This window comes from Eschrichtius robustus, chromosome 11, assembly GCF_028021215.1.
Source record: "Eschrichtius robustus isolate mEscRob2 chromosome 11, mEscRob2.pri, whole genome shotgun sequence".
NCBI classification, from domain to species: Eukaryota; Metazoa; Chordata; class Mammalia; order Artiodactyla; family Eschrichtiidae; genus Eschrichtius; species Eschrichtius robustus.
In genome coordinates, this window is record NC_090834.1 from 82,447,676 (window position 1) to 82,473,125 (window position 25,450).

At 38.1% G+C, this 25,450-nt stretch overlaps 1 long non-coding RNA gene across 1 annotated transcript in view; it reads left to right on the forward strand.

Moving 5' to 3' along the window:
- Positions 1 to 615: 615 nt before the first annotated feature.
- The window catches only part of LOC137772684 (uncharacterized), a 42,072-nt gene continuing 17,237 nt past the window's right edge, over positions 616 to 25,450 (forward strand). The window contains exons 1-2 of the long non-coding RNA XR_011075518.1: positions 616 to 668; positions 2,395 to 2,573. This is a non-coding gene — a long non-coding RNA (uncharacterized lncRNA). The remainder of the gene's footprint in view (positions 669 to 2,394; positions 2,574 to 25,450) is intronic.

The window sequence follows — 25,450 nt, forward strand, 5'->3', positions numbered from 1 at the left end:
CATACTACTGCCCTATTCAATCTGCAGTTGGCTGGATCCGTGGATGCAGAAACTCAGATACAGCAGGCTGACTGTTAAAAAGTTAGACATGGATTTTTTTACTCCATGGAGTGTCGACACCCTTAAGCCTTGTGTTGTTCAAAGGTCAACTGTATATATATCTTTTATGGTTAGTGTGTTTGTGTCCTGTTTTTAAAACTTTTTGCTTATCCTCAGGTCACAAAGATTCTCTCCTAGAAGTTTTAGAGTTTTAATTATTATATTTAGATCTACAATTATTTTTACTTATTTAATTATTTTTGTACAATGTGAAGTAGAGATCAAGGTACATTTTGTCCATGTGGATAAAGTTATTGCTGCTTCATTTAAAAAAAAAAACCCTGCTTCTCTGCAATGAATTATCCTGTTGCCTTTGTCAAATGGCCATAAGTGTGTGGGTCTATTTCTATACTCTCTTTTCTGTTTCATTGATCTATATGTATGCCTTTATGCCAATACCTTGATGACTTGATGACTGTTGCTTTTACAGTAAGGTTTGAAATCAAGTAATGCATATCACCTAAATTATTTTGTTTTTCTTACTACTTTCAAAATTGTTTTGGTTATTCTAGGTCCTGTGCATTTCCATATTGATTTTTAAATCAGTTTGTCAATATTTACAAAAAAAGGTAAGCCATCTGGGATTTTGGTTGCTAAATCTATATATCAATTTGGGGAGAAAGAGCATCTTGGGAAAGGTGCTAAAAATTTCAGAGCCTCTGATTCTTTACCTGAAAATTTGAAAAAGAAAAATGGTTTACATGTGTGTTGTATAGTTTAGGTAAAAGATTTTATGCCAAATTCTCAACTTTGCCTGGCACGTAACAAATGATTATCATTATAACTATTATTATTATTATCCAAATAGTTTTATATGTGTCATCTCATGTGATTCTGGTAACCATGTAAGATAAAAGGGGAAGCACTTAACACCATCAGGTATTTACTGAGAACTCTTTATTAGATGTTAACTTTATGGATAAAGAAAGGAATATTCAGGTAAGGAAGTATCTTGCTCAAAACCACACAGTTAGGAAGTGGTGGACTCAGGTCTCGAATCAAGTCAGTCTTCTAATTCTGACACCGTTTTTACTACAATAGGTATTCAGAGAAAGATGGGAGGAGTCAAGGAGATAGAGGACTCAGAACAAGGATTCATTCTAAGCAGAAGCAGGATAGGGGCTGACAAAAGAAGAAGAAACTCTGGCTCCTTAGTTCTTTTCTGTCTCTACCCCTGAGCTCACCACACTTTCATTTTCCCTGTCCTCAATGTCCCCTCAGTCATCCAGAGAATTTTTTCGTCAGCTTTTCTACAATGGACCTAAAGTCTTAAGCGCTGGTGGCGGCCTGGCTTCCCTGCCACTGGGTCAGCCAAAAAAGCTGGGATCTCAGTCAGCATTCCCTCTGCAACTCTGTCCCAAGCACATCCCCTGCTGCAGCCACATGTGGGTTGGTCCTCAGGCCATTTCCTGACAGCTGGCATGCAGTTGACGGAGACCAGGGGTGTATGTTTTGGTGCAAATAACACTCCTGCTTGGCTATACTTGCTTAGTTTGATAGTTTCCACTTTCCAGGATGATCTCATGTTAGAAGCTTCTGGGTAATTAATAAAGTTTCTCTCTCTCAGCCCTTTATTGGCATCCTGTCTATTTTGGGTGCAGCTTTTTAGCTTAGTTTAGTCATTGATAGAATAGCACAACTGAATTAGCTGAGAAAGGCTATGAATTGAGAATGTTCATGCCTGGCACACCTATCATCTTGTAGAAACAACTGAGTTAATCTTTGAAGGGATATGTAAACATTTACTTTATGGTTTGGGGCCAGTTTTCAGTGGAATATTAATTTTTATGGACATACTAATAAACTTGGGCTACTTTAGGGTAAAAAAAGAAGGGGTGTAATGGAAACACTGACATATCCCTGAATGATTCTATTTTACTCAAGTCAAAACTATAAACACTTCACTGGCTAAAAGGCCTGGAATGAACTGGGTAAACTGTGGGAGATGTTTTCTAATGAAAGATTTCAGTAGAATGGGTTTTGTTTCATAAACCAGTTACTGGTGCTAAATGTCATGCTGAAATAATGCCTTTCCCTGAATCTGACACACACCAACACACATGTAATTCAACAGTTCCCAGATGCTAAGATTCATGCAAAAGCAATGACAATTGGAAATCACAGCCCCTGCTTTCAAAAACCTTCATTCAAGGAACTTCTTCTTTTTAAAAAATTTTTATTTTATAAAGGAGTATAGTTGATTGACAATGTTGTGCTAATTTCAGGTGGACAGCAAAGTGATTCAGTTATACATGTACATGTATCTATTCTTTTTCAAATTCTTTTCTTATTTAGGTTATTACAGAATATTCAGCAGAGTTCCCTGTGCTATCCAGAAGCCCTGTCAAGGAGCTGCTTCTGACATTCTGAGAGGTTCCCAAGAACTCCAATATTGGAAGAATGTTCATAACTACACAGAGGGCTGGCCTTTCTACAAATGGCCTCAGTGAAGAAAATGTATACCTGAACTTGAGGTAAACTAGAGCTTGCTCCTGAGATACCAGGAAAGTCCCAGGAACATTCTTTGAGTGTTTAGCAAATAGAGCATCACAAGAAACATATGGCTTATATAGAGTGGTTCTGTGACACTTAAGCCAGGTATTCTGGTTTAGTTCAGTATCTAGGATTCGAAGAAAAGGAATAAAGGTTTGATTAAAACAAGTATTCATTTTTAAGTTAAGCCTAGATTTGAAAAGATACTAAGAACATTCTCCTTAGAGATTTTCTTTTAAAAGCATATTCTGGAGAGAAAAAAATTTTAATATGTTTCCATTATTTAGGAAGCCTAAATTTAATTAGTTCATTTTGCAGCTATTCACATCACAGACCCGTTTAACAGTTATTTAAATTCTTTGAGTTTTTAAAAATTTTTCATGGACTACTCTCAAGCCATCTTTTTCCTACCCCAAGCTATGCTTAGAAAATGCAGAGAAGGCCACATTTCAAGAATCCTGGAAAGCTAAGATTTTTGAAGCTACTTTTAAAAAAATCAGATATCCAGGCAAAGCTGATACAAACTATCATCATATGTGGACCAAACATCTGGGAACATCTGTTGGAACCCAACCCTTCGTTACTGTGCGTGGATGTTTTACATGATAGTTGAACATGAATTTAGTTATGAGCACATATCATTTCAGTGTGGTACTTTCTGTCATCTTTTAAAGCAGAATGAAAATACAGATATAAGCACCAGAAGGAGGTTAAGAAATGTAATTCCTTGGAGCTACAGCTTCTCTAAAAGTAAAAGATGTAACACTGTATCCTGTGGGAGAGCATCATGAGAACAAAATAACAAATATTTTGCTTTGCACAGTACATGTCACATCATTAGCACCCCAAAAATGCAGCCATTTGATTGAAACAAATGGGCTGGACTATACTTTACTGTCATGAAGATAGGTGTATGGGGTCTCCCCCACTGAGATTCTATCCCCCAGATGTCTTGTTGAGGCCCAGATGTCTTGTTGAGGTCCAGATGGGATCCCAGATCCTGTGTATGGAGACATTGAAATCTCTCTGCATCCTCTGCCCAGCCCACATCTATTACACACATATGGGGACTTAATCTTTAACTTCTTTCTCCAATTTTGATCTCACAACAGAGCTTCAAACTCACTTTTCCCCCTGGACTTATACCCTTTCTTCCAGACCAAAGGAACTGTCTATACTCTGACCCAAACTGCCTACATGTCATATTTCTGGTCCCATCCCTTTGGCAACATGTGAAAACTATTATGAAGTAGAGCCTGAAATGAAATTGCATAACTGCCAACTTAACCGACAGATTGTTGCCTTAATAGTCCCCAAATTGGAGTATTTTCCACTTTTTATGAAGGTTTGGTTAGGTAGAGATCTCTCTGGGGGCAGTCTATATGAGAGTGCAGGATAGCAGAGCCATAGAGCAAATGTAGCTCTGGTAAACTTCTCAATCGTGCGAGGAGACATAGACGTTAAAAGCACAGGAAGGCCTGAATTTGAACCTCAACTCCATTCTTTACTAATTGTGTGATGCTAGTTTAAGTGATTTGACCTGCAAGCGGGACTTTCTCAGCTATAAAATGGATAATTGTGGTCCCTATGAAATACGGTGTTTGTAAGGATTAAAGGAGATATGAATATTGCTTAGTAAATGCCAGGTATTATTAAGACAAGACATTGGTCTTGGTTAAGTATTATAATATCTTCCTAAAAGAGAGGATCCTTGTCCCCCTCCCTAAAACTTGAAACTGCTCAGGGGCTATTCTTCAGGTACTAACAAAACTCCAAAGGTATGTTTTTGGTGATTGGTCAGGTGGTTACTAGGGTCATTCGGTGTGGTATGGGGAACTCCCCACAAAAAGGCAGAGTTTCACAATGCTGTGACTGAGGCCCTGAGAATCCCTCATGATTCTAACCTGGGGCAGGAACACTGCTTTCTTTCTCTGAGATGTGTGGAGTAAAGACAGCTTTGGGGGGCAGAGATTGAGAAGAATAGTGAAGCAGGAAAAAGACAGTCTGACTGTCAGACCAGGGAGCTATTTCGCCTACTTAAGTCAAAGACTTGCTGACTGCAGAAGAGAAGATCTGTCATGGCTCCAGTGATATGAAGTTCTGTTTTGTAGATGTGGAAAAGGAAAAGGAGTTTTGAAAAAGACCCACCTCAAGTCTACCAGAGAACTGCAGGTGTTGAAAGCTGTAAAATCTGACAGCAATTGAAATTAAAGCTCACTTAATCACGTTGAGGGAGTGAGTCCATGAACTTCATAATGGAGGGTTGTTTCATAATTTTCACAAGCTTCCTCTGGCTGCATGTCAGGCTGTATGTGCATAAGAGAAGGTTTCTGGGTCAACATTTCATTACTGCTAAGGGAGCCACTGTTGGTTGGAGTAGAAGCAGAAGATTGACTGGCATTTTATTATGTAAGATTAGTGTCAAATCCAACTCCAATTATGCAGTCCTATATCAGGCTCTGTCCACTTTACAACCATTTTCACATGTTGCTACAAATAAAAACCTGAGTTTTTCACTGTGCTGAATATGGATCTTTACTGCAATACCCAGCAAGATCTCAAAGATTGCACATGTGAGCTGTGAGGTTTGGAAGCAAGACAAGTAGATACTTTATGTTTGATATAATTTATGTGTACATTCATTTCAATTCAGTCCTAATTGACTTCATGAAATTTACAATCTAGAAGTTGGTTCCAACTTTTCTTACCCCCAGCTAGGCTATTTCTCTTCACATCCTGCTCTTAAGAATAAATATGATTCTTTCTATCTGTGTGCTTAGAATAACCCCCAGACTACTCTCTCTTCAGCCAACTTGACAATTGAGATAGTTGCTTATTTTCCTCAGTTCTAAGCCTGTAATCTTTTGAATACGACATAAGTTCTCTTTTTCCTTATATCTATTTTACTATTTTAATTGTTAGGAGGCGTTGAGGTGCAAGTAACAAAAATTACAATCATCAGCCATTTAAACCATAGAGACATTTATAGCCTCAGATGGAATGAATATCAGGAGATGGATGGTTTCAGATTCATTTCAGCAACTCAGTCAAGTCCTCAGCCTTGTCACCTCTTGGACCCCAGATGGCTGCTTCTGCTTCTGGCAACTTTTCCTCTTACAACTGCATAGAAAATTGTAGAGGGAAGTTATTTCTTCTTCTGTATCTCATTTAATAAATAGAGGAAAAATAAAGGAGAAAACTTTTCCTATAAGTTACTGAGTAGACTTTCCCTGAAGTTTATTTTCCAGGATTAGGTAACTGACCATTGTAGAGGTCTGAATAGTAGTCTCCAAAAGATATTTCCATGCCCTAATCCCTGGAACCTATGAATCGTACCTTATGTAGAAAAAAGATCTTTGCAGAAGTAACCAAGTTAAGTATCTTGAGTTTAAGAGATCATCCTGGTTTATCCAGGTGGGTTCTAAATACAATGGCAAGTGTTCTTATAAGAAACACACAGAAGAAAAGAGGAGGAGGAGGCAAAGTGACGATGGAAGTGACTTAAATAGGAGTGATGTGGTTACTAGTCAAGGGATGTCCACAGCTACAGAAGTTGGAGGAGGCAAAGAACAGATTCTCCCCTAGAGCCACCAGATAGAGTGCAGCCTTACTGACAAACCTGATTTTGGACTTCTGGACTCCAGAACTGTGGGAGAATAAATTGCTATTTGTTTTTTTTTTTTTTCTTTGTTTAAGTAGACTTTATTTTTTAAAGAAGTTTTAGTTTCACAGCAAAATAAGCAGAAAGTACAGAGTTCCCATATATCCCCTGCCCCACACATTCATTCCTTCCTTATTATCAATATCCTGCACCAGATACATTATTCGTTACAGTCAATGAACCTACATTGACACATCATTATCACCCAAAGTCCATAATTTACATTACGGTTCACTCTTGGTGTTGTACATTCTATGGGTTTTGACAAATATTTAATAACGTGTATCTGCCATTATAGTAACATACAGAGTAGTTTCTCTGCCCTAAAGACCCTCTATACTCCCCCTTCCATTCCTCCTTCCCTTATGACTCCAGGAAACTACCAATCATTTTATTGTCTCCATAGTTATACCTTTTCCAAAATGTCATATAATTAGAATCATATAGTATTGTATTCATCAGGGTTCTGCAGAGAAACAGAATCAATAGTGTGTGTGTGTGAGAGAGACACACAGAGAGAGAGAGAGAGAGAGAGGGAGATTTATGATAAGGAATTGGCTCACATGATTATGGAGGGTGGACAATCCCAAGAGCTACAGGGTCAGCTGGTAAGCTGGAGACCCAGGAGATATAATGGTTCAGTTCCAGTCCAAAGGCTGGCGGGCTCAAAACCCAGCAAGAGCTAATGTTTTCAGTTTGAGTCTGAAGGCAGGGAAAAGGCCAAAGGCCCAGTTCAAAGGCCATCAGGCAGGAAGAATTCTTTCTTAGTCAAGGAAGGGTCTGAGGTATTCACATACAATGGAACATTACTCAGGCATAAAATAGAATGAGATAATGTCATTTACAGCAACATGGATGCACCTAGAGATTATCATACCAAGTGAAGTAAGTCAGACAGAGAAAGACAAATATATGACATTGCTTATATGTGGAATCTTTAAAAAAGGTACAAATGAACTTATTTACAAAGCAGAAATAGAGCCACAGATGTAGAAAACAAACTTATGGTTACCAGGGGGGAAAGGGGGGGAGGGATAAATTGGGAGATTGGGATTGACATATACCCACTACTATATAAAATAGATAACAAATAAGGACTTACTGTGTAGCACAGGGAACTCTACTCAATACTCTGTAATGACCTATATGGGAAAAGAATCTGAAAAAGAGTGGATATATGTATATGTATAACTAATTCACTTTGCTGTATAGCAGAAACTAACACAACACTGTAAATCAACCATACTCCAATAAGTTTTTTTTTTTTTTTTTTAATGGAGGGTCAGCCTTTGTGTTCTATTCAGACCTTCAACTGATTGGATAAGGCCCACCCACACTCTGAAGGGCAATCTCCTTTACTCAGTCTACTCATCAAAATGTTAATTTCATCCAAAACTATCCTCACAGAAACACCAGACTACTGTTTGACCAAATATCTGGATTCTCTGTGGCTCAGTCAAGTTGACACGTGAAATTAACCATCACAAATATTAATATGTAGCCTTTTCAGATTGGTTTCTTTCACTTAGTAATATGCATGTCCATTTCCTCTACGTCTTTTCATGGCTTGATAGCCCATTTCTTTTTAGTGTTGAACTACATCCCATTGTCTGAATATACCACAGTTTATTTATCCATTCACCTATTGAAGGACATCTTGGTTGCTTCCAAGTTTGGGAAATTATGTATAAAACAGCTATAAACATCTGTCTAAAGGTTTTGGGGGGGACATATGTTTTCAATTCATTTAGGTAAATATCAAGGAATGGGATTACTGGATGCAATAGTAAAAGTATGCTTAATTTTGTAAGAAAATTTTCTATTGTGTTAAGCCAACCAAATTTGTGCTAATTTGTTGTAGCAGCCCTAGGAAACAAATACAACTACCCATATTTGCAATGAAAGAAAGATAGATATTTGTATCTACCATTTTTATCTTAATAAAGGAAATGAGATCAGCCTGTAATGAAGAAAAATTTTGGAAATCATCCTTGACTAGAGAACCAATTCTTTAAGAAAGATGGATTTGCAGGGTTTTTAGCTACATGAATTTTCCCTGATATTAGTGTAGCTTTTACCCTAGCTTCAGAGGTCAGAGTCCTTTAATTAAACTGATAATAACCAACACATGTTTAGCTTTAGAGTATAGAAAGTATTCTTTTTCTACATTAACACATTAGCTCCTAATGACAGTCCTGAGAAGCAAAGTGTAACTAGTGTGCTTATTTGGTGGAGAGGAGTAGTTGCAGTACATAGAAGCATAGACTATGAACACGAGCTCTGATGTCTACCTGTGCCATGCCATGTAATCTCTTTGAGCCTCAGTTTATCATCTATAATGTAGATCTAATACTAATACCAACCTCATCATTGTGAGTATTAAATTGGATTATAATTATATGTGGGTTAGGGCATAGTAAGCTTTCAATAAATGTTCATGACAATTATCATTATTGTTATATTTATTATGGTAATAATAATTTATCATTATTATTGTTATTGTACATATGAGAAAACTAAAGCTGAGAAAGATTAAATTACTTCCATGGATTAAACAGTTATGAGGGCAGGTATTCTGACTCCAAATCCTTTTATTATGCTGTCCACTATATAAAGAGGGTAGAACATGTATTTAAATGTTTGCAAAAATTGGAATCTTTGTCTTAAATGGTATCAAGGGGAAACTCATCACGTGGTATACATGAAAAGAGTATAAATCAGTACTCAAGATTGAGTAAGGCTCTGGTGTGAGCTTTCATGTACACTTATAAATATTCCATGAAAACAAAATCATTTTGATATAGTCTGTGTGAAAAATAAGGAATTGGCCTGGGACAAGTCATAGCATGTGTTGTTTTATTTCCCTTCCCCAAAGACATTTAATACTTTGGGCAGAAGACTAGGAAAAGATTGTGCAAATAAATTATAATGGAGGAAAACACATGAACATGTTTAAATACATATGTCCAGCCATATGTGCAGAATTATAGATTTATTTTATTTTGATTTTCAGGACTCCAAGTACTATCATTTTACAAATACCATGGAGATCCACCATGGTGACATTTAGGAGGAGGAAACTAGCATATGCTGAGGCATTGTGCTCTGTGCTTTTCATATACGTATTCATTTAACTTGCATAATAATTCTGCAAGATATTTATTATTATTCATTTTATAAATAGGGATATTGAGACTCATAGAACTTCTGTGAATTTTCTGTAAGCTATTCAACTCTTATTGGCAGAGTAAAGGCAGACTCAGGTCTGTCTTGATTCAAATCTTTTATTATGTTGACAGTACCATTTTCCTTGGAAAGAAATGTGGGTGTTTTGTCTAACAAATTTATCCTGTAGAAAACCTTAGTTAAACTGGAATGAGAATGAAGGGAAACCTAATTGCTCCACAAAGCCATACTTTCATTCCTGAACTGAAGTCAACCCTGCAGTTGTACTTAGCAGTCAAGGTTTCAGGTAATGCGCCAATAGTGAATCTGGGCTTTGTTTCTGGATGGTGGCCACAGGGAGTCTTGCTGGAATTTTTCTAGTATTTTATGCCAACTTAAACAAACTTTGGAGGTTCAGGAGAGTATTCCATGGACCTGAGAGCAGAAATGGAAAGCCCATAATGCTAAAAAATTTTTTTTTAAAAAGGAACTTTACAGAGGACAAAATCAAAATATGAAAAATTAAATTTTCTACTATTTTATATAATAGATGTTGTCCCCCAAAAGGGGAAAGACATAGAGCTGGGAGGACCTATGCAGATCTTTCATTATAAACAAATGATCTAATTTATCATTTTGACAACTTGTTTTATGGAGGTTTAAGATAATTATCACATAATCATTTGCACAAAAATGAAAATGAAAGATGTTGCCATGCCCAAAGAAGTAAGAAGTAGGCTAGAAAAATTATTTCATCCATTTGTGTGGATAAGTTCAATGATATAGTTTTCAAACCTCAAATTATCAGATATAGAAGAAAATTACTAGAGTTTTATTGATTAGTTAGTTCTTTAATATAGTAATTTAATTTGTATGTTTTAGAGAGTTTGATTATAACTTTCCAGAGACCTAAGTATATCTGAATTAAAATAACTTGACAAAAAATGAATTTAATTAGAAAACAAACACACACACACACACACACACACACACACGCAGGAAGTTAATGGAGCTAAAACAGCTGATACCCAATTGACATTCTGTGCTTCCAAAGAATAATTATAATGAATGAAGTCCTGGTGGGACACATACAAAGATCTGCCCATAAATTGATTAATGCTGAAGTTGGATTAAAGAGAATGGAAAACAGAGACATTTGAAAACATTTTGTAAATGCCTCAAGTATTTTAGATTTCAGGTATACAGATTCTCAACTCTTGTTTCTAGATTTCAAACTTTAAGGTGCATATGAATCACTTACAGGTCTTATTAAAATACAGTTTCTGATTCAGTAGGTTTGAGACGGGGACAGGATTCTCCATTACTAACGAGTTCCTGGGTAATAGCAGTGCTGCTGGTCTCGGTCATAGAGTGACCAACCTTCCCTGTTTGCCTGGAATTGAGGGATTTCCTGGGACGTGAATTTCTCAGCTAAATCCGGAAGAGCCCTGAGCAAACCAGGTTGTTTAGTCATGCTATTGGACATTTTAAACAAAATGGAGTAGGTTATACCTGAGCTTCAACAAAAGAATTTCTGATCAAGCTTAGATACTCATAAATGAGAACAACAGGCACGCCCATAAGCTTATATGGCATTGCATTAAAATTCTTCTTTCTTTGAAGAAATGTCCTGTATAAATATGGACACCCTGACTGGGTCTGGTCCAGCTTATGATTCCATCGCTGACCTAGGTCTAATTTTATTTCTTAACAGGCTTAAAAAGGAGATTATCGTGTTACAAATAAATTAATATTTCTAGAAACTAATAGCTTTTTGTTCTTCATTATTTACCTAGGTTGCAAAATTTAATGTCCTAAAATAGAGGATAAAAATTCTATTAATATTTGTATCTCTCCAAATCAGAAAGGATGTTGATATGCACATGGGGACCCTCAAGAAAGCATTGTTCTGGGAGGAGTTTGGGATTAACATATACACACTACTATATGTAAAATAGATAATCAACAAGGATCTACTGTATAGCACTGAGAACTCTACTCAATACTCTGTAATAAACAATGTGGGAAAAGAATCTGAAAAAAAATGGATATATGCATATGTATAACTGAAGCACTTTGCTGTACACCTGAAACTAACACAACATTGTCAATCAACTATACTCTAATGTAAAATAAAAATTAAATTAAAAAATAATAACATTTGTTCAATATCAATAGCTTTTTGAAAGCTGTATTCTTTAAACTTGGGTTGAGATATACAGAAAGCTTTCCTAATTTATCAGAAGATCAGTTCTCTCTCAGTGTTCTGAATATATGTCATACAGCAAAATAAAATAAATGGCAGCTTGCCTTCATGACGCTGAAAAAAGAAAAAAAGAAAGCATTGTTCAATTTCTGCTTCCTCTTAAGACGAAGCTCTGTCTACCTAGGAAAGAGTAACACTTCCAAATTCAAAATGAGAAGTATTCAAATAAACTATATCCACATGACTTTTCTTGAGCTCACTAGAGAGTTGAGGTTGTAAAAAACTGTCAAATAACCTGAATGTCAAAGAAGACCAAACTCCTCCAACGAGAGATGATAAATGCAAATTGTAGCAGAACACAGGGTAAATGGGGTGCTTGCCATATAAGTGACCAAGAAAAAATCAGCTAAAATGTTACCACATTTTTGAAGGACAAATGTGACCTGCGTCAATCTGAAATAGCTGGGGCCCCAGACACAGGGGGAATTGACATTTACTCTCAGGCTCTTTTCCATAAACTTCTACTAATGAGAAAGATTAACGGCAGCACAGGCAAAAGATTGAAGCCCCTTTGGTAATGCAGACCTACGAGAAGTAATCAGCTGCTGCTATCGGAGAGTTAAGAAACCCCACCTTTTCCCCCAGAACTTTTTCTCACATGAAGCCTCTAAAGGAGAAAGAGAACTCTGTCACCTGCAAGACACAGGCAAAGACTACTGCAGTTTGTAGAAGGAGAGAATGAACTGTAATGTAAACTATGGGCTTTGGGTGATTATGATGTGTCAGTGTAGGTTCATCCATCTTAACAAACGTACCACCTTAGCGGGGGATGTTGATAATGGGGGAGGTTATGCAAAGGTAGGGACAGGATGCATATGCAATCCTCCCCCTCAATTTTGCTGTGCATCTTAAATTGCTCTAAAAAATAGTCTTAATCTTGAAAAGATTTATAAATACATATAAAAAGATCAATAACAATCATGCTGTGGCAAGATGGAGCCCATTCAGGTTTGGTCTCAGGTACTGACAGAGTAGGAAATGCTTGGATCCAGTGTGATGGATCCCGGAGGTTCAGGAAAGTTCTGCTTTGCATTTCCATTTTCTGCCTAATGAATGATGTCTGAAATGTCATCCAGAAGTCTCTTAGTTATCTATTGCTGCATCGTAAGTTACTCAGAAATTTAGCAGCTTAAAAGAGCATACATTTACCATCCACTGGTTTCTGGGGCTCAGGAACCCAGGCTTAGCTTAACTGGGGCACTGGCTCAAGGTCTCTCACAAGGCTACACTCAGGTATCAGTTGAGGTGGCAGTCACCTCTCAAGACTCAATAGGGGCGTATTCACTTCTGCACTCACTCGTGGCTCTTTGTCACGCTTTGGGTTTTCAGCGGTGCTTGGTCTTGGCAGACATCAGTTCCTTGCCATGTGGGCATTTCCATAGAGTCATTTACAGCATGGAAGCTGGCTTCCCTCATGGAAAGTGAGGCAGAGAGAAAGAGAGGCCAAGCAAACTGGAAGCCAGGGTCCTTTTGTAATCTAATCTCAGAAGCGACCTCCCATAAATTTTGCCATACTCTGTTCATCAGAGGCAAGTCACTAGGTCCAGCCTACACTCAAGGACAGGGATTATGTAAGAAAAGGAATACTGGTAGGCAAGAATTATTGGAAACCATCTTAGAATCTGCTTACCACAAAAAGAGAGGGAGCTTGTAAAATAAGAGTTAGAAATAAATCTTAAAATAAGGTCCCTGGGAAGAATAACCATGGTGCCTAATTGTTCTCCAAGGTCCACGTTGTTACCTAATCTATAAAACTTTTCTTGAACTCCCCTGCCTCTCATGACAAAAGGAAAAGCAAGTCATTCTCTCTTTATTTCCCATAGTGCTCACTACCCTCTCTATCCTGCCTGGTACCTATTAAGTTGAATTGCAATTATTTGCTGGCATGCCTGTCTCCTCCCCAGGTATGTGAGAGGTTCCTGAGGACAAGAGCTGTTATTTATTTTGCTTGCCTTTGTTCTGTGAGTATTTGCTGAACTAACTGAAGCTGTGACTTCCTGATCACTGAATAGTTCTTGGAGGACAGACCAAGGATACTGAGTGCCTAAAGTTAGGGTTAGAGGGTTTGAAGAAACACAGCATAGCAGTGGCAGATGGCCATATTCAATCCAGTGCTGGAAGTCTTCAATTTGCCCCCCAGATCCAGTCTCTGTATTTCTCCCTCCCCACGCTGTGCTCCAGCAGCCTAAACCTAAGGGACTATAGCATATGTTCCTCAACCTCTAGCTCCCTGTTCTGTTCTGCCAATAGGAGACGCTGGCAGGAGCCCAGAGACAGGGAGACAGTGAGGTAGGAGAGTCATCTCCTTGGTTGGTTCCCTGCCAGTGTTCCACAGGTTGCTTGTGTCCTTCTAGCAAGGCCACAGCTCCTGCCAGGCCTCTCCCTCCATACAGCTACCCTCCCTCCGGCTTCTAGTAACTCTTTTCTGTCCTGGTCTGTCCAGGTCAATGGGTAGCCCCAGCTCTTATTGTCCAAGTGAATGCACTAGACCTTGTTGGGCTTCCTAAAGCCTGCCTACACTTTTCAAATTAGTGCATTTATTAATGTCTCCTCAAATTACCTAGTTTGAGTTAGCCATCTATTTCCTGATGGAACGCTGAATGTAGAGAGCCAGACTATTCTGGAATTAGTCATAGCAAACAACATTAAAAATAAAACTGTTAAAAATAAATAAATAAATAAATAAAAATAAAACTGTTGTTGTTGTTAGTTTACATGTACCCTAAAATAGTGAATGAAACAGACATGGTCCTTGGCCTCCTGGATCTTATGAAGAAACAATTATCTCTTCAGTCATATCCAGACGTTGGTGGTTAGTTGGTTGGTTTTTTAAAGAACTGTTTTCCTTAAACGTTATTAGTAAGATTGAATGTGAAAAAGAAAACCTTTTTAACTGCAGGCAAATTATCTCAAGCTAAGTGAAAAGCAGGAGAAAGTTTGTTGTTACCTATGACTTGTGACAGCAAATGCCACAAGTGACAACAGTCAATTCACTACACCATAGGTAGGAAAGTAAGAAAACAGACTAAAAGCCAGCCTAGAAAATTGTGTGTAGGTATAGATGGGTCAGACGAGTATAATAAAATATAAGAACAATAAGTAAAAGTTACTGCACACTAAGTTCCAGGAAATACTCTAAGGCCTTTACATGTTTCGTTATGCTTAATCTTCACAAAATACTCTGGGGTAGGCACACATTGCCCCAGCTTTAAAGATGGGGAAATTGAGGCACAGAGAAATTAAGAAGGCTGTCCAATCAGTCAAGGAATGATGATCTGAGTATAAGCCCAAGATCCATCCTCTTAACCATGACTCTAAATTAAGAATAAAGGATAATACTGAATAACCTAATTTGGAGCATCAGGTAATAACTTGTTCAAAAATACTTGCTCGTATAGTCCAGAAATAGCTTAGGGTAAAAGGTATTTTAAAGGCTTGTAAGCATCAACTATAAACCAAAGGTGCTTATTCACTGGAGCCAAGAGGTAGAGAGAACAACCTAGTTTTTATTTCTCCCTCACTTCAATTCCATCCTTAGTTTTGTAAGAGTTCATGCCAGCTCTTGATGTAAGAGCCCAAATTGTGTTTGAGAATCATGATTTCTCTTTTTTTGACTCTACTTACCGGCCAGTAAAACACATGGAAAAAGAACTTGCCCCCATGAACCTTCCTCAAGTCTTTTCGTTACTTCTAGGTCTGACAATCATCTATCAGCAATACTGGGTCCACCCTGCCAGACCAAAACCTCAAGAAACCATTCCCTCTGGGGAAGTTCCAAATGGACCCAGTAACTGTTCCATACCTTTTCCACAGGTGGAATGTGCGGGGCTTCTTGTTGTCTGACCCTTTAGGATTTGCATATTTTGTTTTCATTCGCTTCACGCCTGGCCAGAAGCAAAACCATCCTGCTTACCTCTTCATTTGTGTAGACCTCACATTTTTTTTCACCTTATGGTAGTGAGGGGGGAGCTCTGTTAATGTGTAACAAGTCTGGGTTGCCTATTGTGCACCATGGCTATTGCCCAATTCTAGTTTATAAAGAGTTTAGAACGATATTTTTTTCTTCCTGGTACCAAGGGATTAATAACAAGAAAATTGGCAAGAAATTGCAGCCTGCAAGCTGCAACCAATATGATTTGATGCAATCCAGATGTGAAAATCTCCCTGCACCATCCTATGCCCACCACAGTATAGGTGCGTGAACTTGGTAAATGCAGAGACAGTAATTACATTTATTTGGAGACATATGGCCTCTGCCTTTCCCCCTCTTTTTCCCACTTTGAGGGAAAGAGTGATTTGGAATGTATTTTTACACTTACTAAAAAGGATGTGGAAATAAAACTTTAAATACTGGAAAAGCTCTTAAGAAGATAATATATTTTATTCTTCCAGAACCATGAGTTTTTCAGGACAGAACTGTCTTAGACTTCTTCAGTTGCTACAACCCCAGGAAGCAGCGGAAACCTCACAAATTGGACAACGTCCCTTACCCACCCATCACAGTGGTCACTTCGATTAAGGGATGGAATGTTCTAAGACATGGCTCATCTGTCAGACAGTTTGGATTGAACTGGCTGAGAAATTTTTTTTCCCAATTGTCCTGCTCCTGTTACTATGGTTGCATGACAAATCACCCTAAAACTTAGTGTTTTAAAACAATAATAATTATTTATTACTTCTCACAATTTTGTGGGTCAGGAATCCAGAAGCAGCCCATATGTGCCTCCTGACTTGGGGGCCCCTAATGAGTGTGTAATGAAACAGTGGCCGGGACTGGAATCAGACTGAGGGCTTCTTCACTCACATGTTTTGTTACCTGACCTGGGAGGATTGGAGGCTAGCACAGCTGGGGCTCCTTGGGCACCTTTCTAGGTGACCTCTTCACATGCTCTCTCGAGTATGGGGGCTTGAGGGTAGCTGGAATTTTTACATGTTGACAATGTTCTGAAGGTGCATGTCCAAAGAGAGACAGAGCCAGGCGGGGAGGACATAATGTCACTTCTGGTATGCACTATTGGCTGAGGCACTTACAATGGTTCATTCAGTTTCAAAGGGTCAGGAGAGGGCATAAACCCTGCCCCTTCTTGGAGGTCTATCAATGTCGTATTGCAAAACAGGTGTATGGGATGGTCATCTTTGAAAATATAATCTGCCATACGCTCCAGGAGCTCTATCCCTGAAAAAATATCAACAATATCCTACTCATGATGGCTGCTTTTTAATATCCAACATCAGAGCCAATTGGTTGACTAAGGATTGTTAAGTCAGTTGGAAGAGTTTTAGATATTCAGTTTTGGGAATGCAGGGACAATCTAATCTTATACAGAGTCCAGTTCAACTCCCAATAAGGGATCCATGAGCTTGCATGGTCATGTATGTATCATGGTTATGAAAAAAATGGGAAATAAATGCCATATATTAATTATCTAGTTATGATAACCATTAATTGAGCAAACATTTACTAAGTTTCTCATGTATCAACACTGAAATTGTTGTGGGGAAGATAAAAAAGACTGTGTTTAATTCTCTAGAAGTGGAAAAACAGGGACTGTTTTTAGCATTTAGCATTCGGTGTTTTCTTTTCCAATCAATATTCACATATTTTTCATCAAAAATGGCATTCCTGTTTTAATTTATTTGGTAGTAAAAAGTACCTAAATCATTATGAGGGAAAATAGACATAGTCGTTCCATTAGAAAACAAAATTAAAGGATATAATGACGTTTGTGAACAAACAAGCATTGAAAAGTGCTTAGCTCTTTGTTTCCTTTATTTCTTAGTTTTCACAGTGATATCTGTTGCTATAAATCTATATTTGTTTAAAACACATACAATCTATTGCAGTAATAGAAGAGTAAGAGAGAAATCGTAGAGAGTTGTTTTTTCTATTTTATCTACATGTGAACATCAGGACCTTACTTCTATAAGATAAGAAAAATCTGTGCAAACCAGTTTGGATGAAAGTATATATTCATAATAACAATATCGATTACCACTTATTGAGAGTCTATGTTATGTCAAGTTATTTGCATAAAAATAACTCTCTTTTAAACTATACCCCTAAAAAGTAGCTATCCTAATTTCCTTTTATAGGTCAAACTAAAGTACTGAAACATTAAACAGGCTACCAAACTACCAGTTAGGAAGTGACAAGGCAATATTTGAACCTGAGTCAATTGACTCACTCCAAGACTGTGCTTCAATATGGAAGAGTTGATGCTTTAAGTCATTGTTCCAGTGGGGAGATACTACTACCTGCTAGCTAACAACAATCCTTAACCCCTGACCCGGGCTTTTTCATTTACTAGTTGTTTAGACTTGAGTAAGTTAGGTAACCTCTCTGTTACAAAGTTTATCTTATTCAGATGAAATGAGATAATTCATATGAAATAATTGTGTAAGAAGCTGTCTTATAGCAAGTGATCAGTAAAGATGCTACTACTGTTAGTTACTCTTACTGTACTACTGTTTTACTATCACTTTATATTTACAAGATAACTGACCTGTATTCGAGGTACAGCCTGGTCTGGGAGAAAATCAGAACCTTCCCAGGAAAATTGTTTGCATCATTAACAAATTGATCTATTTGATGGACTATAGCCGTGGTGATGATCTAGCCAATGAACTATAGCTTTGTGACCAGCATTCAGCCCCAGCTCTGAAAAGGGCAGACGCTATAGAAAATAACTGTCCATAGAATTTGTAGTCCCTATTTTCAGTCTTATTTAATGGGCTGATTACCCTTAGAACCAACAATGATTCCTCATAATGCATCTCTCTTTCTTACCTTTCAAGGCAACTTGAAAGAGTGATTGTTAGCAGAAGATGATATTTTGGTAAAGAACAAAAAAGATAAAGTAAGACTGGGAAAGAGATAATCCCGAAAATATTTTTCTAAAGTACAGAGAATTATAATTCCAACCAAAAGGAAAATATTTTAGACATCTTTTCTTGTCCTTAAACTTAGAGTTGTCAGATAACATACAGGATGCCCAGTTAAATTTGAATTTTAGATAAGCAGCAAATATTTTTAGTATAAACATGCCCCAAATATTTTATGAGACTCACTTATACTTTTAAAACAGGGTTTTTTTTTAAATCTGAAATTCAAATTTCATTGGGTGTCCTATATTTTTATTTGCAAAATCTGGCAACCCTGCTTAAAATGGTCACAATTAGCTCAGGCATTTTCACACTTTCTAATTTCACACTGGAGTTGAAGTCAGTATGGGAAGCCACGCTTTGGAATATGGAGTCCCAGGCTGAGTGTGATGCCAAGCAAACATTCATAATGAGGTGTGCATACTGAGTCCAACCTCCCACTCTTATCTCCTGTACTCTCTAGCAGGTATCCTGTATTTCTGTTGAAACGTGAAATGTTGTTTCTCTAATCCTAAACTTTCCTTCCTTCATCACTCATCTTTACCCTGGAACACCCTTCCCTGTCATATTTTACCCATCAAATTCTTAAATACTCTTTAAGACCTATTAGAAATGGCTAATTGCCCACCTATCCCATGGCATAAAGTTGTGGGACCAAGAATGGTTTTTATAGTGGAATGTCAGCAGAAGTGAGGTATTTTATTTCTGGGGCAAGGTGATCAAGAAGAAACTGTGCTTTCTCCTGCCTTTTTCCCCTTTTGCTGTTTGAAGCAGATGGGCATAAAGATATTGGAAGCCATGTGTTGTGGATGGGAGAGCCACATGATGGAAGCATCCTGGGTTTCTGTATTACAGTTTTGAGGAGAGATACCTGATGATCAGACAGATGTGTTTGAAATTTTACGGAACCAAGATATGAACTTGTATTGTTTTTTCTTATTTTGTTATTGTTTAGTGTTTTTCTAACATAGCCCATAATGAATCATACCCTATCCTATGAAGCTTTTATCCATGAATTAAATAAAAACATCATCAGACACTAAATATAAATGACACAGATTTTGCACTTGAGTTCACTGTCTAGTATGAAAAATAGGCATGCAATAATAGTAAGGTGTAAGATTTGTTGTGATCTATATGTCAAGTACTATGCTAGCCACTTTATCCCTATTATTTCATTTAATCCTCATAATAAACCTGTTAGAAAGATACTATTATTATTATTCCATTCTACTGATAAGGAAACTGCATAAGAATAGAGAAATCTCTTAACATCTTTGAGCCAAACATTCAAAGATGTTAAGAAATTTGCTGAAAGTCAGGCAATTAAGTGTGGAAGTCAGGTTTCAATCCCAGACAATCTGACTGTGGAGCCTAAATGCTGAATCAATACTGAAATTCAGCATGATACATGTTATTGAATAATAAAGTAAGAAGACAAAGAACGACCAGCAAGTTTTATTAAGACAGGGATATCCAGAAAGTTTTCTTGGAAGAGGTGATTCTTGAACTGACTCTGAAAGAAGAGTTATTGAATCGTAAAGGCCTTGTATGCCATGCTAAGGAGATTGTGTCTACCCAAAAGATGCTGAGGACCCACTGAAGAGTTAAGAGGAGGGGTAAGGGGTCAGCCTCACATTCTTCCCAGGTTTCCCCAATAATATTTTTTTTTCCAAAAAATACCAAGACCTGTCCTATGATGCCAAATACTTGCTTTTTAGAGCACTGAAGGAAGTGAATTCCTTTATGTAGACTTTTCTGGAAAGAATCTACTTGTTCTGAACACTTTGTGCTTTTTTGTCATTGTTGCTTCCTTTTCACTGATGGCACTCTGAGAAAACATTCCAAAGTGTCACCACGTCAATATTCAAATCAGACCTATGAGGAGAACAGCATTCTGTATTAGTAATAGAAAAACAAGGCTGTAAACTCTGTTTCAAAGACTTCATGTTGCTCTTGGCTATAACTGGGGAAAAGTCTTCAAGCAGGCATATGAAATACGAAAGTACAAGTGCTGCTTCAAATAGAACAGTGATTGAGTAACATGGTTAAACCCGAAACAAACATTAAGACTGGTTCCCATAAGAGGGTCTGACGCATAGTAAGCACTCAATAAATATACACGAAATGATTTAAGACCAAGAAAGAGATTTTCCTCTCACCTGTACTGGTACCAATGGATATGGATTGCTCAGCACATTATTCTTTTTTTTTTTTTAAACAAATAAATTTATTTATTTATTTATTTTTGGCTGCTTTGGGTCTTCCGTTGCTGTGTGTGGGCTTTCTCTAGTTGCGATGAGCGGGGGCTACACTTCGTTGCGGTGCGAGGGCTTCTCATTGCAGTGGCTTCTCTTGTTGCAGAGCACAGGCTCTAGGCGGGCAGGCTTCAGTAGTTGTGGTACACAGGCTTCAGTAGTTGTGGCTTGCGGGCTCTAGAGTGCAGGCTCAGTAGTTGTGGCGCACGGGCTTAGTTGCTCCATGGCATGTGGGATCTTCCTGGACCAGGGCTCGAACCTGTTTCCCCTGCATTGACAGGCGTATTCTTAACCACTGCACCACAAGGGAAGTCCAGCACATTCTACTTGACTGAGTGTTTAGGTTGAAGGGAATCAGGCAGGTGGGCAGGAATCAATAACCTGCTTATCCAAAGTTAGCTTCCCAACTCTCTCATCCACTAAACACAAAATTGGAAATAAAATCTAAAGGGTCTCCGTTAGGCCGAAGGACAACAATTCTGCTTCGTAGGAGAGGCTGCATCACTCACATTTGGCTCACATTTGGCATCGCTTGTTCATTGTATGGACCATTTGATTTTTCTGTGCTTGGCACACTGTAGGCATTCAATAAATTGTTTACTGAAATAACATAGGAGAGAGGACTATGCGGTGCTCAGCTGAGACTAGTATTTTAATAAGCTTGACTGTGTAGTTTCTCTATAGCAGACAAGAGGCATGAGTAAGACAATTAGGGACAAGAGGAATGAATGAGATGGTCTGTTGTAGATGACATTGATGTCAGACAAATAAGCAGTATTCAAATGTTGGCTTTGCCTCTTACTTGTGGTGTGATGTTAAGCAAGTTGCTTGGCCTTTCTGAACCCTTTTTCCTAAGTAAAATGTAAACGATTTTACCTATATCATGTCATTTGAGGATTAAATTAGCCAAAAAATAAATAAATAAAGTAGATACTTGATAAAAGCCAGTTGGCTAGGGGTACTTAGTTTGAGGGCACTGACCCCCTAAGAACAGGGCTGACCATCTCCAAGGGCTCACTAATTAGACCACATGGGTTACTCATGGCCAGCACCTATTCTAATTGGTTAGTTCCACTATGTACCACTGCTAAATATTTTGCCTCCCACCTCTGCCTAAACAAATCATATCACACCATGCAATAAATCAATACATTTAACTATGATCTCAGGTCATCAAGGAAAGTGTAGTGTTACAGTCAAAAGTGTAATAACAAGGAAATAGGTATTGCTTTTAAAGAAAGATTTTGATCCTCCCTGAATAATTTTTTTTTTCCTGAAGATCAAATGGTTAGTCATGATTTATGCAGACCGCTCACTTGCTATAAGAGTGAAACCCCTGATGAGGCTAAGTCAACACAATATTCTTATAGTAGCTATGCCTCATTAACTCTTGGAGAAATTTGCTCACAGAAGCGCACAGGTTCAGATAAAACAAAACCTTATAAACAGGAGTGTTTTGTTGAGATGAACAAAGTCTTGAAGTGCCAGGGCAAAGGCTCCTCAAAGCAGGACTGGGGTGTGGCCTTCAGACAGTGTCTTTGCCTACAGAGCAAGGCCAGCCAGGGCTTACGTAACAGAGGGCCTCTTTCATTCCAGCAGGAAACCCTACGTCCAGACGACACCCTGCTTCCAGACACTGCCAGGTAACAGCCTGACTGCCTCCTTTCTTCTTCCTTCCCCATGAAAGACAGACCCAGAGCAGGGTTTTCCCTCACAGCCTGAATTCATTAGATTTATTTTTTTTCCTCCCAACCATGCTGTGGAGGTTGAATTGCCCTCATTCATAAGTCGACTCCAGACAAGAGAAAGTGACAGAAAGATCCAGCTATCGCACCTCATAAAATGTGTCCACTGAAAATCACGAGCGAAAATTGGATGAAAGATCCTAAATAACAGGGCACTCAGGAGCCCATATGGAATACCAACACTTCTTACAGGTCTGGGGGCATAAAGGTGCTTTGGGCTTAGCATGAAAAAACAACAACAACCACAAACCCTGCTGATCACCCTTGATCATCATTTCATTCCTGGTTCCAGATGGTTCTCAAGGGTTTCTTTCACTCCAGACAAACCCCTTGCTCTTTAAGGAAAAGAAGTGTATTGAGCTTAAGTGTGGATCGGAAGCAAGGGTTTGGGAATCAGACTGGTTTCGGTCAGAGCCCCCGCTCCCTTCTTCTCTGAGCTATCTCTTCCCAGTACTGCTCTCTAGTACTGTTCATAATTATCTGCTGTCACGATGCTATTGCTTTTGGCAATAAACACTTAGCACATTGCTACTGGTTTTTGCCAAGACAGCATGCCCCACTCTGATTTATGGTCTAAAAAATGCAAGACCAGCTTTCATACCATACTTCATTCCATAAAAGAGATTATATAAAAAGCCAGCTCTCTCCCTATGTCCATCTCCCCGCTTTTTCCCCAGATGCAGGACAAGCTGCAGAATGTACAACTGGAAATGAGAAGGGCAGAGGCTAAATGAGACATGAGCTTGAAATCTGATTTGAAGTCTATTCTTCCTGTCAGAATATATTTCCCTTTGTTCTTCAAAAAAGTAAACCAGAGGCAAAATCATAAAATAGAAATTTCCCATTAACATCTGATCATTCATCTCCCATTTGTATCTTTTTTAGCACCTCTATTAATCCCCTCTGTACCCCCCAAACATCCATCTTATCCAAGTCAACATGGCAGAGAACACAATAGGCTTTAGAATCAGATGTATGTGGGTTCGAATTCACTAAACCTCTTTGAGTCTCAATCTGTGTATTTTTAAATAAGTTAATAGTTGGCATAAGAAGATATTTTTTGTGGCTAGTGTGAGGGAGGGTTAAAGATAAACCTATGCTGAAGTCTCTGGGTGCAGGATTGGCACTTACTAAAATTCTAGCTTCCTTCTTTCCTTACCTTCTACCCTTTTACTGCCCATCAGGTTTTCCCTGTAAGCTTGTGTATCCCTTTAGTAGCCATCTTCCTTCATACTGACCTATGCAAAACTACTATGGGTACAAAACCTTCCTATTCCTAATTTACCTCTTTCCTCTCCCAGCCTCTCAGAACATTGAGAACAAATGAGTGGTTACTGGTGGAGAGAGGGGCAGAGGGAGGGGCAAGTTAGGTGAAAGGGATTAAGAGGTACAAACTACTAAGTATAAAATAAATAAGTTATAAGGATGTAATATACAGCACAAGGAATATAGGCAATGTTTTATAATAACTTTATATGGAGTATAATCTATAAAAATATCAAATCATTTTGGTGTATGCCTGAAACTAATATTATATTTTTAAGTCAACTATACCTCAATAAAAAAAGAACATTGCTCTGCCTTTTGTTGTTCTGATAACTTAACCATAGTTAGAGAAAAATGGATGTACTTGGTCAATGTGTTGCTACGTTCAGGTGACATCCTCATTTTAATAAAAATGGAGATAATACCTTAACCCAAAGTCCTGAGGACCTCAAGTAATTTAACTTGGCAAACATTGATTGGATGCTTACTAATGTAATAGATGAAATAGAAATCTAATGAAATAGATGTAGGGAATGACAAAGAGAAAAGAATTGACCCTTGCCCTTGCAGAATTTAGAGTCTGGTATAGAAGACAGACACACAGAAATAAGTATTAAAAGATTGGATTCCAGTATGTTAGAATAGAAGTTGAACCAAAAGTCATAGGAGTATGTGGAAGAAGGAGATGAATTCCAGTTGGAGAAGTAAAAGAGCTTTTCATGCAGGAGGAATGTTTGAGCTAAATTCTTAAGGATGAGTTTTGAGAATGGCGTGAGTAGCTTGAGTAAAGACCCAGAAGCTGAAGAATGAATAGTGCTTTTGGAGAATAGCAAGTAGAACATGGTGGTTGCGTGCATGAAGAAAGCCGCTTACCATATCATTGAACAAAGGATGTTGTGGCCATCAAGCCACCAGCCACTGCACCACCCCCAGCTATGCACGCTGTGGGGATTCAGGATGGAGAAAAACAGGATATTGTCCCTAGATAGTTAAGGTGTATATCAAAGGAATGATTTCAGTAAGTCTAGATTCTTGCATCTTTCCATACACAGAAGAGGGCTAAATTCATTAACTGGAGATGTCTGGTTTTCTTTAATTAACAGTAATGTTTTGATGTTCCAACTACCTGGGGTTTTTTGTTTGTTTGTTTGTTTATTGTGCAAAAAACTACATATTCTGGCCCCTCCCTTACCTCATTGGAACAGTCCCTCAGAGCTATCTGAGAGGCTGTGTCCCAGGCTTAAGTCCTCAGTATGTCCGCTGAATAAAATATAATTCTCAACTTTTAGGTTGTGCATTTTTTTTCAGTCGACAGCTGTAATACAAGTTACAGGTTGGGAGTGCATATTGTAGTAGAAAATAAAATTATAAATGAAGTTGGTAATACCGTTGAGGTCTCTGCTTCACAGCTTGAGCAATCTGAACTTTTCACTTGCAGTATAAATCTACTGTAGATTCTAAAGCAGGAAGGATCATGATTGTTTATATACGTTAGAGAGACAGGGCACTCTGGTAACAGATTTGTATTAGAATCAGAAAGAAGCTGGTAGCAGGCTGACCAGTTGGAAAATGGTTACTAGAATTTCGGTCCACGGTAACACAGCAATAGCAGTCA